Here is a 15,230-nt window from a genome sequence, read left to right as displayed (position 1 = left end):
TTACATTAAGATCAAAAGAGGTGTGACTCACTCAAAATTACTCCATGCCTTTCAATAGTAGTATGGCAGTGGCTTAATCAGCAGTCCTGGTATAATGAGAGTAAAGGATTGCGGATTGCTGCATTAGATTTCTGGGGTGTCTATACATATCCTCCCTGTTTTAGCAATAACAGGTCTATAGCATTTCAGTATCAGATAGAGAAGGCTGATAATGAAAGTAGATAAGAAAGGAGAATATTTTCTACTAAGTAGAGTTTCCATTAAATGGCTCCTATGGTGGTACTATACTATTTTCCAAAGACCCATAATACAAATCATATTTTGTTCTTCAATAGTTATAGCTGGAAAAAATGTAGCTTGAAAAATTAAATCGACTCTTGCATTTTGTCACTGCCAATGATCAGCATAGAGAGTTATATAGAAGTGAAACTCCTATTGATTTTTGGCATCATTTGTGTTTTATACTGTTATATGTATGCTCGCAATTCATAAAACCCATGTTTTATAGTCTTTTAAGTTCAGTGGAAATGAAGCCATCTACAATTAGAGATAATTTGTGTGGTGGGATGAGAGTTTTGTGGAAGGCGATGTTTTTCTATAGAATAATAAGAACCTTCATCTGCATTGGTTTTGATATCTTTCTATGATGCAGTGAAGACCATAAATCTTTTCTATTATACCTAGAAACGGAAGGAAGGAATGTGTATTTAGTTCTCTGCAAATTAATCCATAGCATTGTGCTTAAATGGTGATGTTGTCAGTGCTACCTCCTTCACATCAAATTCTCTATTTACTCTTTTGATTGATTCATACTAAAATGGTATTATAATAATTTTGTACACCAGATAACTTTTGAAAAACTACTTCCAGAATGCAAGAAACATCAAAAATTGTATGATCACATGTACTAAAACACTTGTGTCCCATGTTCCCACCTATACATGTATTGCCCAGTAGGACAGAGAGAAGGGTGGCCTTCCCAGTAGATCTGAAAGCATAGAGAACTTCATAAGGGAGAAATATGATTGTCCAAATAACCTAGACCCTTGTCATGTAGGGGTTTTTTAGGCCAAAGCTAGAATTTTGAAACCAACTGGCAGCCAGTTGAGCTGTTCCAATAAGGAGGCTGTGTGCTTTTCCTTAGCCATTTTATTTAATAATCTGGTTTCAGGCTGCTGAATTTTCTGACCCGTTTCCAAAGACAGCCCCATTTAAAACATGTTATAGTAACCCAACCAGGATGTAACTTATGCATTTTTCACCATATCCAGATATGATGTAATAGGAACTCTAGTTTGGTGAAGCAGTTAGAATTTGTTGCAAGGAAGTTCTAATGCTGTAGTTCAATAGAGTGGATAAAGAGTAGAAGCAGAAAAAACAAAGGGTCTCTCCCAAACTACAAGTTCCTAAATGAAGTTCAACAGGGACAAATGCAAGATAATCCACTTCAACTGAAAAAACAAAATACAAAGATACAGAATGGGGGATGCCTGGCCTTACAGCAGTATGTGTGAAAAAGATCTTGGAGTCCTCGTGGACAACAATTTAAATATGAACCAACAATGCAGTGTGGTGGCAAAAGAGGCCAATGGGATTTTGGCCTATATAAATAGGAGTATGGTGTTAGATCCAGGGAAGACATGCTTCCCCTCTTTTCTGCCTTGGTCAGACCACACCTGGAATACTGTGTCCAATTCTGGGCACTGCAATTGAAGGGAGATGTTGACAAGCTGGAATGTATCCAGAGGAGGGTGACTAAAATGATCAAGGGTCTGGAGAACAAGCCCTATGAGGAGCGGCTTAAATAACAGCATGTTTAGCCTGCAGAAGAGAAGGCTGATAGCCATGTATAAATATGTGAGAAGAAGTCATAGGGAGAAGAAAGGAAGCTTGTTTTCTGCTTCCCTGGAGACTAGGACACGGAACAATGGCTTCAAACTACAGGAGAGGAGATTCCACCTGAACATTAGGAAGAACTTCCTCACTGTGAGAGCTGTCTCTGGGCAGCTAAACCAGGCAATCCCAACTGGATGACCCCCCCCCCATGAGAGTCCGCATCCAAGGGCAAACCAAGAATGGGCAACTTGGAAGTCTCTAAACAGACTCAGAAGTGGAGTGGGCAGATCAAAAGACAACTTGGCAAGATTGCACTATTTGGAGGAATCCTCCACCTTGTGTGACTGTGGAGCAGAACAAACAACTCTGCATATGTATACTTGCCCACAATGTCCTGCCTCATGTAGGGAGGAGTTGTTGTTTAAAGCTACGGATAATGCGGTCACTGTTGCCCACTTTTGGTCTAAAACTATTTAGCTGCTTGTGATTCCTTTATTTCATCACTTTTAAACTTATTTATTACGCAATGCATTTGACACTAAATTAAAAAAAAGCTGTCAGTACTGAAAAAGCTGTGAATATTTGAGGTATCACTTCTTTAATTTGACCTATAAGATAGAGGGCCCTTCAACATAGCCATTTAACCCAAAATATCAGTAGCAGATAATCCACAATATCTGCTTTAAATTGTGTTATCTGAGTCCACATTGCCATTTAATCCACTTCAATGTGGATTTTATACAGCTCTGTGGAAGAGTCCTGAGACAACTGTTTCTGCTCCTTTTTTAAAACCAAAAACTTCATTTGATGATTAACAGTTTTTGCACAATATGACAGTTCCTAAGAGCATGGATATAGCATATATAAAAAGCCATGAATAAGTACAAGTCAGAGGGATTTTCCTTTTAACTAAGCCTTCAAGTGTTGATATATTTTCAGCTCAAAAAGTTGTGAGCTTAGCAAAACCTCCATATTAATGCAAGATTGAAGAGCTCAGCTAGAATAACAGCAAACTTTAAATAATTAAAGAAAGAATTTCCAAGGACTTGATCACACAAACCCATTATTCCACTACAGTCACATTATCATTGATACATAGTGTTGAGCGCCCTCAATATAACACCTTTCTTCATTAGTGCAGGTGCACCAATGCGCCAATTTATGGTCCCATGATCACACTTCTGCATATCATCATAGTCCACCCTCCCATACTTCTGCTGGGATCAATTAATTACATATTAATTTTATTGTTTTGAGCACAATTGTGCAATTCCAGCATTTTAAAAAAACCAATATGTATGTCAAACATAACAATCAGGGAAAATACCCATTTGAGAATAGAAAGTGGGAAAGAGAAAAGGAGCAGAATCCCATCACATTACTGCCAACATGTTGATATAGAAGTCCTAGGGACCCATTGAACCAAGGGAGGTGATGGGAACAGTGCAGGATTAGGAACTATTGATGTGTTTTACCCCATCAGTAAGTCGGGATGAGATAATCACAGGGGATGCAGATTAATGACAGGAGGAACATGGCATCATGAGATAGAGATTGGTATCTAATGCTGGTTTGCCTCTTATGTGTGATGAAATTCTCAATTACTTTCAGCAATTTACTTAGCACATACTGTATCTCCTGAGCAAATCTGTTCCATATGTATAATTTCATGGAATCCAACCTTTTTATTAGCACTCAGAGAAGCCATTTATCTTTTTTCTTCTCCCCATGCTTACCAGAGTTGTATCTATACCTGAGGGACAATACATGTGAATGCCTGTTGGTAGCATTTCATATTTGACTTCCTACAAACAAATTAACACCTGGGAAGAAGTGAATTTCTCACTATCTGGATTGTGAGCTGGAAGCATTTCTGGTTCTGACCCTGAAATCATGGATTGACATGTCTATTCATGTCATCAAGTTGGAGTGAGGAAGTAGCCACCTCAGATAGCTTGCTTTCAGGCACAGCAGGAAGGAAGGGGAAGAGGAAGACTGTGAAGTTGTTGTTTTTTGATGAGGGGGTCATCAGAAATTCATGGACCTTTCCTTGGCTTTCCAGGCCTCAAACCTATGTACTGGCTGAACCCTACTCTTATATGCCCTGGTAGCAGCTTAAACCATCAAACCTAGGGTATCACGAAAGGTATCTGTTACTTAATTGGGTTGGTTGTATTTTTACTACCAGGTAATAAGACAATAACAGCTTGTGGGATATTTTGTTACATGTGCAAATATTTCTGTGTGATATCAGATATTATGTAGCTTGATTTGAGTAGATGTGAGGATCCATTTACTCCTTCATGTGAGATAGCAACATTTCTTCAGCCAGCTCCAGCCTATAGCAATCTGAAAGGACCATCTAAATGCCTATTCCCAGTGTTCATGCACATAAAACTGGCACATGGAAATATCAGCCAGCCTCTTTCAATCCTGGTTGAGACCTCACAGTGCTTCTGCACAAAAAGTAATCACTTACCTGACTGATTTTATGACTAATAGTGTGATCCTGTGGTTGGCTACTCGGAGAAATAAATCTCATTGAATTCAATAGTGTTTAGTTCTGGTATGTGAGCTTCTTACTACAACATAGATCTGCAGTCCTAAGTATGTGAATAGTTTCAGGTTAGTAGCCAGTGAGATTTACTCACAAGTTAGTGTGTATAAGGCTTCAGCATAAAATATGTGAGGTAGGAACGGTTTCTGGTTGGAATGATGGCACCTCCCTCATCCTTTTCAAAACAAGAAGAGAAATCTTCAAGCATTACTTTGTTTCTGCTTGACCTTTAATTAAGAAAGAGTTTGAAGACTAGATATTTTGAAGGTGAACTGCAAAGGTTAATTGTCTTTTATCCACTGCTGATGATGACAGGCTTTGTGAAGATGATGGGATTTGAGGTGGCAAATGAAGGATGCACAAAAGAAAGATGAGCTGTTTATCAGACCAGTTCCAAAACTCTTAACAAGAGAAAGCTCTCCTTGCTCTAAACTCAGCAATGAATATACAATATTTATAGCACCAAAATATGTCAGTTGCTACTGAGTAGTATTTTGCATTGTGGAATGACTAACATGTAACAGAAATACAGCCACCTACTTAGATTTGCCCGTCAGAAATCCTCCCACACTGCACTCAGTTTGGCTTGACTTGGCTCAAAAATCGCTCTAAGTATATTTGTTTCTTTCTGTGATCCAAAACTGTGAACCAGTTTATAAGACTGCTTGGTTTAGGGCCACCAGAATTGCTGAATCAACCTCTTGTGGCTCCATTTAGCATTCCTTATGCCATATGCTGCACTTCTTAAATACCATCAATCTACACTGTGCCAGAAGACTGTTCAAAACTCTCCATCTGTGGCTAGTTCTGTAGTCTACTGTTTTTAACGATGACACCATATTTCATCTGGAAACAGAAAACTACTGAGATTTGTAAGTACATCAAACCTTGTCAAATCATCAAACAATTCCAGGTTTGTTGTTGCTTTTCGCCATCCCTGCTCCTTGTCCTTGTCATGAAATGCTATTTAGTCATCTTGAGTTGGGCACGTATATGTTATAGTTGTTAATATTGCTAGTTTAAACAAAATGCTTTCCATTGTTGTAAGTTGCAAAAAAGTAGTAATGTTTAATACCCTGCAGCATAAAAAGAGGAAGGAATGGGAACAGGGGAGAAAGAAAAGAAAAAGGAATGGAACAACAGCTTTAAGACTAACTGGTTTTTATTTCTGCATGAGTTTCAGCAAAGATATTCAGCCCCCAACTATACCTACCAGCAGTTCCCACACTTTATCCCTGTCCTTCCTCCAATAGATTTAGCGTTTTAAACTGCCATTGCTCTTTTACTTCTAATTTATTATTGGCCCTTGCATTTTTGTCCACCAGCCCTGTTCTGAAACTCTTTTGCACAATTCCCTTCCTTCCGAATTTCATTGCTGCTCAGATTATTGGCTGTTGATGATGCTGTTCTTACGTTATTGTCTTGTTGTAATGTCATTGATTTTATTGAGATATGTTTTAATCTATGCTTGGTTTTAATCTTTGTTGGATCAGGCTTGTCCCCATGTAAGCCGCCCCGAGTCCCTTCAGGGAGATGGAAGCGGGATATAAAAATAAAGTTGTTGTTGTTGTTGTTGTTGTTGTTGTTGTTGTTGTTGTTGTTGTTGTTATTATTTCTATGGATAGAAATACACTTCTTTGAATGCAGTATAGAATGATAATAAATGCAGTTGTGGGAGTGGGATGGAACGTTATAGGACCCAGAACAATGCAAATCATGGTCCTTGCCCTAAATTTTCAAAGGGCCGCTGTAATATGATACAGGTCTTTACAGTGGGCAGTTAGTGTTTGCACTCATCAATAATTATGATCACATTGTACTGCAGCCAAAGGATTTTCTGTGAAAGGTCATATGAAAATAAAAACAGTTAGATTTAAAGGTGCTGGCACATGTCCTTTTTTCTGTTTTCCCCTCCTCCTTCCTTCCTTCCTTCCTTCCATCATTTTATACAATAATTTCAAACTAGGGGTTCTTCAGAATGCTTCAGAACCCTTGCCCAGACCCCTTGGCAATGGGATGATCTGCTGCCTTGGTTTCTATTGTGTTTCAGAATTACTGAAATATCCCACATAACAATTTTGCATTTTAGAAGAAACTGTCATGGCACACAAAGCGTCAATATGATTTTATATATGCCTGTAAAGCATACAATGTTCCAGATTTTCAGCTGAAGCAAGTTGTTTGCTAAGGTGAAACCACTGGATGCCACTATTTGGCAAATCAAGGAGAAGATAAATGTTGTCCTTCCTCTAAGGCACTTGGTGGAAACTCTGTATGCAAAGCACATGCTGACTCAGTGGATGAGTTCTCTGGCTGAATCATGCAACCTATTTCTCTATATTTTGTGAAAATCTCTGAAGTGAGACTCTACCACCATCTGAAATTTGGTAAGTGAATACAAAGGGCTTTTTCAGTGGAGATGTGTTGGCTTTAGAATTATTTTCCAAGACAAGCTTACCCGATACTTACTCCAATATGTTGCTTCTTTTGCTACTTCTAAGACTTCCTGTTGTGCCTAGTATGTCTGTTTCTCTTACATGATGTTTTAAGTCCACTGTTGAACATGCTGCATCATCATACTATAATCATGATTAATAATAATCATTAAATACTAATAGTGCTGCTGATACTAATAATGATTAATAGGAGTAACAAGTATGCTTTGGACTGCAGGCAGATTTTTAGTGAAATCAGCAGAACTGAAGTGTCCTTGACTTTACTATGGTTTCCCCTATGGCATTTATTAAAGGTATTTTCTTCAGTAGCTCCTCTAGAAAATCAGCACTGAACCTTTAAAATATAGGCCACAAAACATCATATCAACTACCAAAAATAAAAATAGGATCCATAGAATCAACACTTCACATTTACTAATTTTTTAACTGTAATTTTCATATTGAACTGTTTGTTTTCACCATTGTCGTTAATTACACTGATGATAATAACAGCACCTGAAAACTAATTTTGTATATGTGCATAATGTATTCATCCAAAAAGGAGAAAAGTAAAGAACCTGCTTATGCTCTATAAAACACAATCACCTGCCATCTGAGAGTTAGCACATATTTCAATTATTGCAAATGCAAAAAAGAATAGAAATACAAAATGCTCTAAGAGTTGAGTATTTTTCCCCACAAAAAAAATGGAAAATGCAAATGACAAATTCAAAATATAGGCCATGTTGGTGTGACTCACAGCAAAGAAATTTACATGCTTGTAATGAGAAATCTTCTCGTCGCCCTCCTCCAGACACCAAAACATGCTATCTTCACATCAACAGATAAGAAGCGATTGCACATCACTTCAGATATGACAGCTAACTAAAATATATAAACATGCAAGTCACTGCAAGACAGTTCAGGTGACTCTCAACTAAACATTTCATGTTATTGAATTTACAGTTCACCATGGGTGCATGCACACTTGTGATGATGTCGATTTGTTATGCTTTGATACCTTTTAATTATCTTATTACCCTCGCAATCATGAGGCATCTTAAAGCCAAATTTATGCACATTTTGATTTTCCCTTTTTAGTAATCTATTAAGACATAAGCCTTGTTGAGCTCAGTGGAAATGGATAAGGGATTGCTGCCTTAAACACGTGCTTCTGTCTCTTATGAATAAATCAATACATAATAACAATGCTTAATTTTGCCCATACGAGTTGAATACTGGCAAAGACTAGGCCATTATAAACATGTTTTGCGAGCCTGCCTAAAGGTGATGAGAGAACTCAAATTTGAGATAATGCTGTTGAATCCATAACCAGGAAACAGAAATTATTTCAGTTTAACACAGAATTGAATGATGCGTAGGTGGTAGATAGGCATGCAAAAACATTTCTGCTTGAGCTCATCTGTGTAGAAAGAAGATCCTTGGGCATAGGCTGGTGTGCATTAAATAAGTATCAGCTGTAAAATGCTAAGTCAAAAGGCTACACTGCACCAATTTAGGGAATATTTATCTTATATACAAGGCATTTTTATACACAAGGTACGTTTATGTAAAAGTAGGTCTCACTGCTTTCAGTATGAGCTACTTTCAGAGGAACACATAACTGATTCCTGATCAAAAACATCGGGAGTGTGATTCCCTGCCATATAGATGCTTTGAACCCGAGTCTGAAAGAACATGGAATATAAATAAAGTGAGATTTAGATGGAATTCTATGAGATTCTAAGTAAGCCCTATTGAATTTATCAAAACTTACTTCTGGAAGACATAGGGCTGCAGTTGTTAATTTTAAGGCACTACTCCTCTGGGGAAAAAAACATAATGGATCTCTGAATTTTAAAAATATAACTGTTCAGGTATGAATTGGAGACAGAAGCTGAGAGATCAAAGCAAAGAGCTCATGAGCATCCAAATCTCTGGTTAAATACTCTCTCTCTCTCTCTCTCTCTCTCTCTCTCACACACACACACACACACACTCTTCAGATCTGATCTTTTTATCACACATTCATGCACAGACTAGTGAGGGGAAACATAACCCCCACCCTTCTATTTTCTGTTTTGTATCAAGTGACCTTTCAGAGGTGCCCAGCACCTTTGAAAATATCACAACATGCATTTAAAGATATACTTGGCAGTTAGCTTTCTTATAGTTTTCTCTCTGTGGCTAAGTGCTTAATGAAATTCTAACTTTCAAATGGATGCTGGAAAGGCCTTAACATTAAATTTTCTGCTGACAAATAAAAGTCTATAATTTTCTGAACCAACCAAGAGCCTAATGCCAAACTAGGCCGGAAATTAGAAGTCAGATTTGAGAGAGGTGATGGACAATACACAATTATCTAGACAATACACAAACAGGAAGAGGCAAATCTAGGTGGCTTTGCTAATATCTCCTGTTATAATTTTTGCTGTTTACATTTTGTCCCTTTTCTAGCCCAAATTCCACTGTGCTGATTTTTAGAATAAAATTTTTTAGCACCCTGAGACTTTCCACCTCATCACACAGAGAGAATTTCATACCCTAGCACACTGCTAGGACTCTTCCTCCATGAAGCCTGATGAACATCATCATGTGATATAAGAAAATCTGGTGGGTCTCTAGAGGAAGCATTGTGGCAGTATACTAGAATGCTTCCTTGGGAACACAGGAGGCTTCCCATGTTCCATAGAGAAGAACAGGGGGAAGCTGGGCCGCAACTCTTCCCCGCATGGGATGAAATAAGGGTGCAGCAGGCAATGTGGGGCATGGGGCAACGGTTTCTCTCCACTGCCCCACAAATTTGGACCTCAATGCAATGAAGTCTTTTGTCTCTTCTCTACATCCCTACTCTAATGTTTAGATCAGTTGATGGCATATAATGGTTGGGGATATACAATTCTGACAAATTTCTTCATGACATGCTGTAGGTTGGAAAGTCTTTCTGACTCATTTGTACAATAATCAGATACTACTGTAAGGCCTTCAAGCAGGCCAGTGAGTTCTAATATTTGACTCCTGAAACAGGGATGTAGGAACTAAGTGTGGGGTTTTTTCAGAGTTGAGTATATTCTTAGAGGCACACTGTCTATCAGTGTTTGTCCTCTTTCCTAAGCAACTATTTTTTACCTGAATCTGACAGACAGAAATCAGGTTTTCATTTTTAAAAACCCAAGTAGGTCTCACAAAACTGATTGCTGCCTATCCCATTTCTAGAAACCATTCACCAGTCCTAGAATAACCCAACATCTCCATGGCATATCAAGAGTATAATAATAGCAGCTATTATACTGAAGGCTTCAAGTAAGCAGCCCTTGCGATCAGTTAGTATGATGGCACTGGTTGTGGGGAATGAAAAATGAATATGCTCCTTCAACAATCTCCTCAAGAGGGAAGTTGGCAAAAGTCCTTCATCATTTTCAGAATCTACATGAGATGGAAATGTAATAAATGAGTAGGAACTACAATAAACTGTTGCTCCTCACAGAAGAATTTCCATTGAAGGTTAGAATCAGACACTCCATTCAAGCAAGCTACTCTGTCCAGCTACACCACTAGTTTTTCGTTTTGTAATATATAACAGACTCAGGATAAAACCATATGTCAAAGAGAATTGATAGTCCCTGCAATTTGCCTTTTTCCTTGCACACATATTCCCCCACTGACTTATTTTCTTATTTTGGCCTTGTCATAAGCTATCTTGCATCCCACATAGATAGAAATGAAAGTCTCAGAAGCCAGACTCCCAAATTAATCCTTTGTTGAACTTCCAGTGACCAAGCACAAATAAATCACACACTATAAACAGATAAATTGGTCATCCTTTGGTCAGCCAAGTCTATTCTAGAACATAGTTTTGTGTGGAGATGTAATAATGTTCTAGCAAGTTACAGAGTCATGTTTCTCCATTTGTGGGGTGGCATTTATTCTCAAGCCTAATGTTCCCCAGCTGACCTTCAGTTTCTGTTAAGGCTGTTTATTTAGTTACTATTTTGGTATTAGGACAAACAATTGCATCAGGTCTGGAGGCCATACTTCTCTTCCTGAAGGACTACCTTAGTTGCTGGAAAAAAACAGAAAGGTCGAGATCCATTTCTGATTTGGAAGAATGAATTGATTTTATATTAAGGTGTGCAGCCTTCTCCTTCCCTGCAGCTTATTTAAAAAGTGAGTTGCTATCCCTGAGGCTTTACAGGAGAGGCAATTCCCTTTTTTTCTAGAAAAGGGGCAGCTTGGGGAATCTGGAGCAATCGATTGCAAATACAACCTCAGAACTATAATTTTCCCATCTATAGTTTAAGGGACATCTCAAAACCCAGAAACAAGCTATGCTTAAAAACATTGGTTAAAGTTTGGAAATCTTTTTAAACCGAAATATCCTTAAAGCAACATAAACTAGACAAACTAGGCAAAAGACATAAACTATTACTCACGGATTTGCAGGCATCTCAAATAAATACATGTTAATAAGATGGATGCAACAGGGACTTGTGGAAGAGAATCACTCGCTAATAGGAATCACAACTGCCCTCAGTTCTTCCAGCTGTCATGGATCATTGCCAAATACTCATCCTAGCAACTGCCCTCCATTTTATATGTTTTGCTTTTTTATTTGCTTGGTGTTCTAGGCAGAGTTTGGAAAGTTTTCAAAATCAATTAGGTACAGTGACAACCTCCCCCCTCCCCGCCCAAAGTAGTGAGATATCATTGTTGCTTGGGAAAAAAAGTAGCAGAGTAGGGAAAATAAATACTTGCAAGGAAGAGAATGTTCTCTCAATGACATCAGTAAAATATATTGCAACTCAGTAGATACACTCGACTTAGTGGCTTACACTTTATACTATGTCCTGAAGTTATTTTAGTGATGCTAGCAAAATTTAAAGATAAAATTTGCCAACTACATGAAATATAATCATATATTTGTTAAAATAGCCATATATAATTATAACTAGGTAGCAGCACCAACAGGATAATATAGTATAGTAATATATATTAGAATAAATATTGAAATATAACAAAACAGAAATATTGCATTGAGGCATCTCAGTTTCTTACATCTTCAGTCATGCTGAACTGTAAAGTGAGATGTGCCCAAGATGTTAAGCACAGATCAGAAAGGAGAAGGTATTTATTTATTTACAACATTTATACCCCACCCTTCTCACCTGAGGGGACTCAGGGTGGCTTACAAAAATTGGCAAAATTTAATGCCCAAAATGCAGTCATAAAAACAAAACAATATAAACAGATCCATTAATAACATTGTTAAAACACATTATAAAAACCTTAAAAACATATATATATATAATTAATTCCATTCGTCGGAGATCCTCATGCTTCATCCTTAAAGGTATTCAAATGTGAGTGCATGATGTTAGTTGTTATAGGGTGTTCAAATATTCTGCATGCTTTTGTGCACCCAACTATTACTGTCAGTCACTTTGAAGCCTGGTTAAATAAATAAAAAATCTTACATACACATCACCCCCTACTGGTATTGAACAGAATGTTGTAAACCAATTATCCGAAGTGTTAACCACATTTGTTTATCTTTGGTCTGTGTAGCCCAAAAAGCTCTTAAACATAACACGTGAAAGGCACAGCAGGTATGGATGGGATAGATGAAAAATATTTAGTGCAATGTCTAGCATCAATGAAAATGAAAAGTGTCACATCACATTAGATATCGATATAACTTTTTGAAAGATGGAGAAGTTGACTATTCAGAATTCCCTTCAAATACTGGTCCCACAATTATACCAATCTATAGGTACAGAGAAGTCGAGTCCAGTATATGTACACAAGCATACATCCGTGTGTGAATGACGGGGACCAGATACACTGCATACTCTCATTAGAGCTACCAAATAGGTGTCATAAGGTCAGCTTTAGAAGATGAGATTAAGGTATGTTTGATATCAAGCGAACAGAAGGCACAGTGGTTCGTCCCACCCCCTCTCCCCCACTTTTTGAATGATGTTGACCTTAAGAAATGCTGACACTCTCTCATGGGTACCTAAGGCAAAGTGGGAAAAGAGAGAGAGAGCATTGGGAGTCCCCTTTCATCCAAGCAGCTGCTCTCAAGGTCGGCCACTGTATCCCAACCTCTGCAAATGTGGTCTTAATTGCAGATCTGCTCAGTAGAAGATTAATGGGAATACATGTCCCTCTGCCTCCAACTGTGGTCTGCAGAGAGACCACATGCAGCGGCAAAGTATCTGCTAGTCCTGAAGTGACGGCAGTTCCATAAAAAATAGCCCATGAGCATTTTCACACAACTTTCAAATGTGTGCAGATTAGGGGAAGCAATTTCCAGGTGGAGAAATGCCTTATTATTCTAAATTGAAACTTTACTTATGAATCCAAGCTACATATCGCATCTTCTGTGGAGACAGAAGAGGCAACACATAAGGATAGAATATGTAGGGTAAATCTTCTAATAAATCACCAGCAAAACACTATAGCCAGTGAACTGGCTTTGAAACTGGATTCATCCTCACTATAATCACCTCCAGATACAGATACCATCTTCTATGCCCTACTTCTGAAGCATGTCCCAATGAGTTTCCTAGGAGTGCATTCTTTTGAGTAAAGGTGCCCAGCATTGAGCAGCAAAACTTTTGGCCTGGAAAAGGGTCTTCAACAATCAAGAAACTGCTACATTCAGCTAAGAACATGATCCAAACCTTACCAATCTAAGCTACCACCTGCATTTGAGTTTGGGGGATAGTGAACTCTCTCCCCAGAGGAATGGGCTGATAGCAGTAAGGCAACAACTGGGTTGCTTTGAGTTTTCCAGGCTATATTGCCATGTTCCAGAAGCATTCTCTCCTGATGTTTCACCCACATCTATGGCAGGCATCCTCAGAGGTTGTGAGGTATATTGGAAACTAGGACAAGGGATGTTTATATATCTGTGGGAGTCCAGGGTGGGAAAAGAACTCTTGTCTGCTGGAGGCAAGTGTGAATGTTGCAATTAATCACCTTGATTAGCACTGAAAAGCCTTGCAGCTTCAATGCCTGGCTGATTCCTGCCTGGGAGAATCCTTTGTTGGGAGGTGTTTTCAATGCTTTTCAATGCTAATCAAGGTGATTAATTTAAACAGTCACACTTGCCTCCAACAGACAAGAGTTCTTTCTCCCACCTTGGACCGTCCACAGATATATAAACATCCCTTGCTTAGTTTTCCAATATATCTCACAACCTCTGAGGATGCCTGCCATAGATGTGGGCAAAACGTCAGGACAGAATGCTTCTGGAACATGGCCATACAACCCGGAAAACTCACAGTGATTCTGGCCATGAAAGCCTTCGACAACACAAGGCAACAAATGTTCCTTCAAAAAGGTTCCACACATACTGGGAATATTTGAAACTGGTTTTTTTTCTAGGTATCTTATTTGCTTATTTTTTGTTTTGCTGACTCTGCAATGAAATTCAGAAAAAAACACAAATGTTGCTTCTCCTCCTTCATTCATTTCTAGCCGTCTCCCCCACAGGTGTTTTCTCCTTTAAAGGGGGATTATTTTATCTCAAGCATGGTTTGTTTCTCCTCTTTGGCAGAGATTTGCCTGCTCTCTTCATCCCCGTGCTGTCTGCTCCCCTTCTCTTGTCATGGCCCCATTGCAAAAAGTGACAGTGGGGGGAGGTGATGCCGTCAGTGCGCATGCACCGCCAAGCTCCTTAGTGTGCTCCTGGAGGAGCCAAAAAGAAAAAAAGAAAAGAGGGGGGAAAAGAGGACGGGGAAGTGTGCTTGTGCCTTTCAACCATCCACTTCTGCACTCAGCATGCAAAGTTTCCCCTGATTTTTTCCCCCTTTTCCATAGGAAGAAGGCATCCATGCTAAAAAGGTGCTACTTTTGGGGTGTTAACATTTTGCCTATGCGAATGTGGCAGCATTAGAAAGAGGAGATCCTATTTTTAGGACAAAATAGTGCAAGAATTGGGCACAGCATCTTTCTTATCCCCTGCATCGCCTCCTTTATACCCACCCCCTTGGCATTTGAGATGAAACCTGCTGGTTTGTACGCACAGAAACCAATTCAAAACAGGGGGCAGGTGTATGAGAGAGTCCTCCGAGGGAAGTTCTGTCGAAGAAGAAGAGACAGGGAAAAAAAAGAAAAGCAGCAAAGCCGACCACCAGCGGCAAATACAAAGCAGGGTGCCTGCCTTTGATCCCTTCTTGGGGGGTGTGATTGACAGGCGCGGCGGGTGCTGTCCGAAGTGCTGGAGAGGAAGCTGCTGACCCCAGAAACAAGCATGATCTTTCACCATCAAGACAATGCCAGCCTTACAGAGAAAGAGAGAGTGAGACAGAGAGGGAGGAGAAGAGCCGCTGAGTCTGTGGGAGAGCAAGCTCATCTCCAGCTCTCTCCTCCTTCTCTCCTTTTACCCCCTCCTT

General features: G+C 39.0%; 1 protein-coding gene and 1 long non-coding RNA gene across 3 annotated transcripts in view; one reads left to right on the top strand and one right to left on the bottom strand.

Annotated features, from left to right (window-relative positions):
• The window catches only part of sgcz (sarcoglycan zeta), a 700,860-nt gene that overhangs the window by 682,510 nt on the left and 3,120 nt on the right, over positions 1-15,230 (bottom strand). The window lies entirely within an intron of this gene.
• Positions 6,693-15,230, top strand: part of LOC134299261 (uncharacterized) — a 46,785-nt gene continuing 38,247 nt past the window's right edge. Inside the window, exon 1 of the long non-coding RNA XR_010006445.1 lies at positions 6,693-6,780. This is a non-coding gene — a long non-coding RNA (uncharacterized LOC134299261). The remainder of the gene's footprint in view (positions 6,781-15,230) is intronic.

This window comes from Anolis carolinensis, chromosome 5, assembly GCF_035594765.1.
Source record: "Anolis carolinensis isolate JA03-04 chromosome 5, rAnoCar3.1.pri, whole genome shotgun sequence".
In the NCBI taxonomy this organism is placed as follows: Eukaryota; Metazoa; Chordata; class Lepidosauria; order Squamata; family Dactyloidae; genus Anolis; species Anolis carolinensis.
The sequence above is the reverse complement of the archived record's forward strand: the minus strand, read 5'-3'. Positions and strand labels throughout refer to the sequence as shown.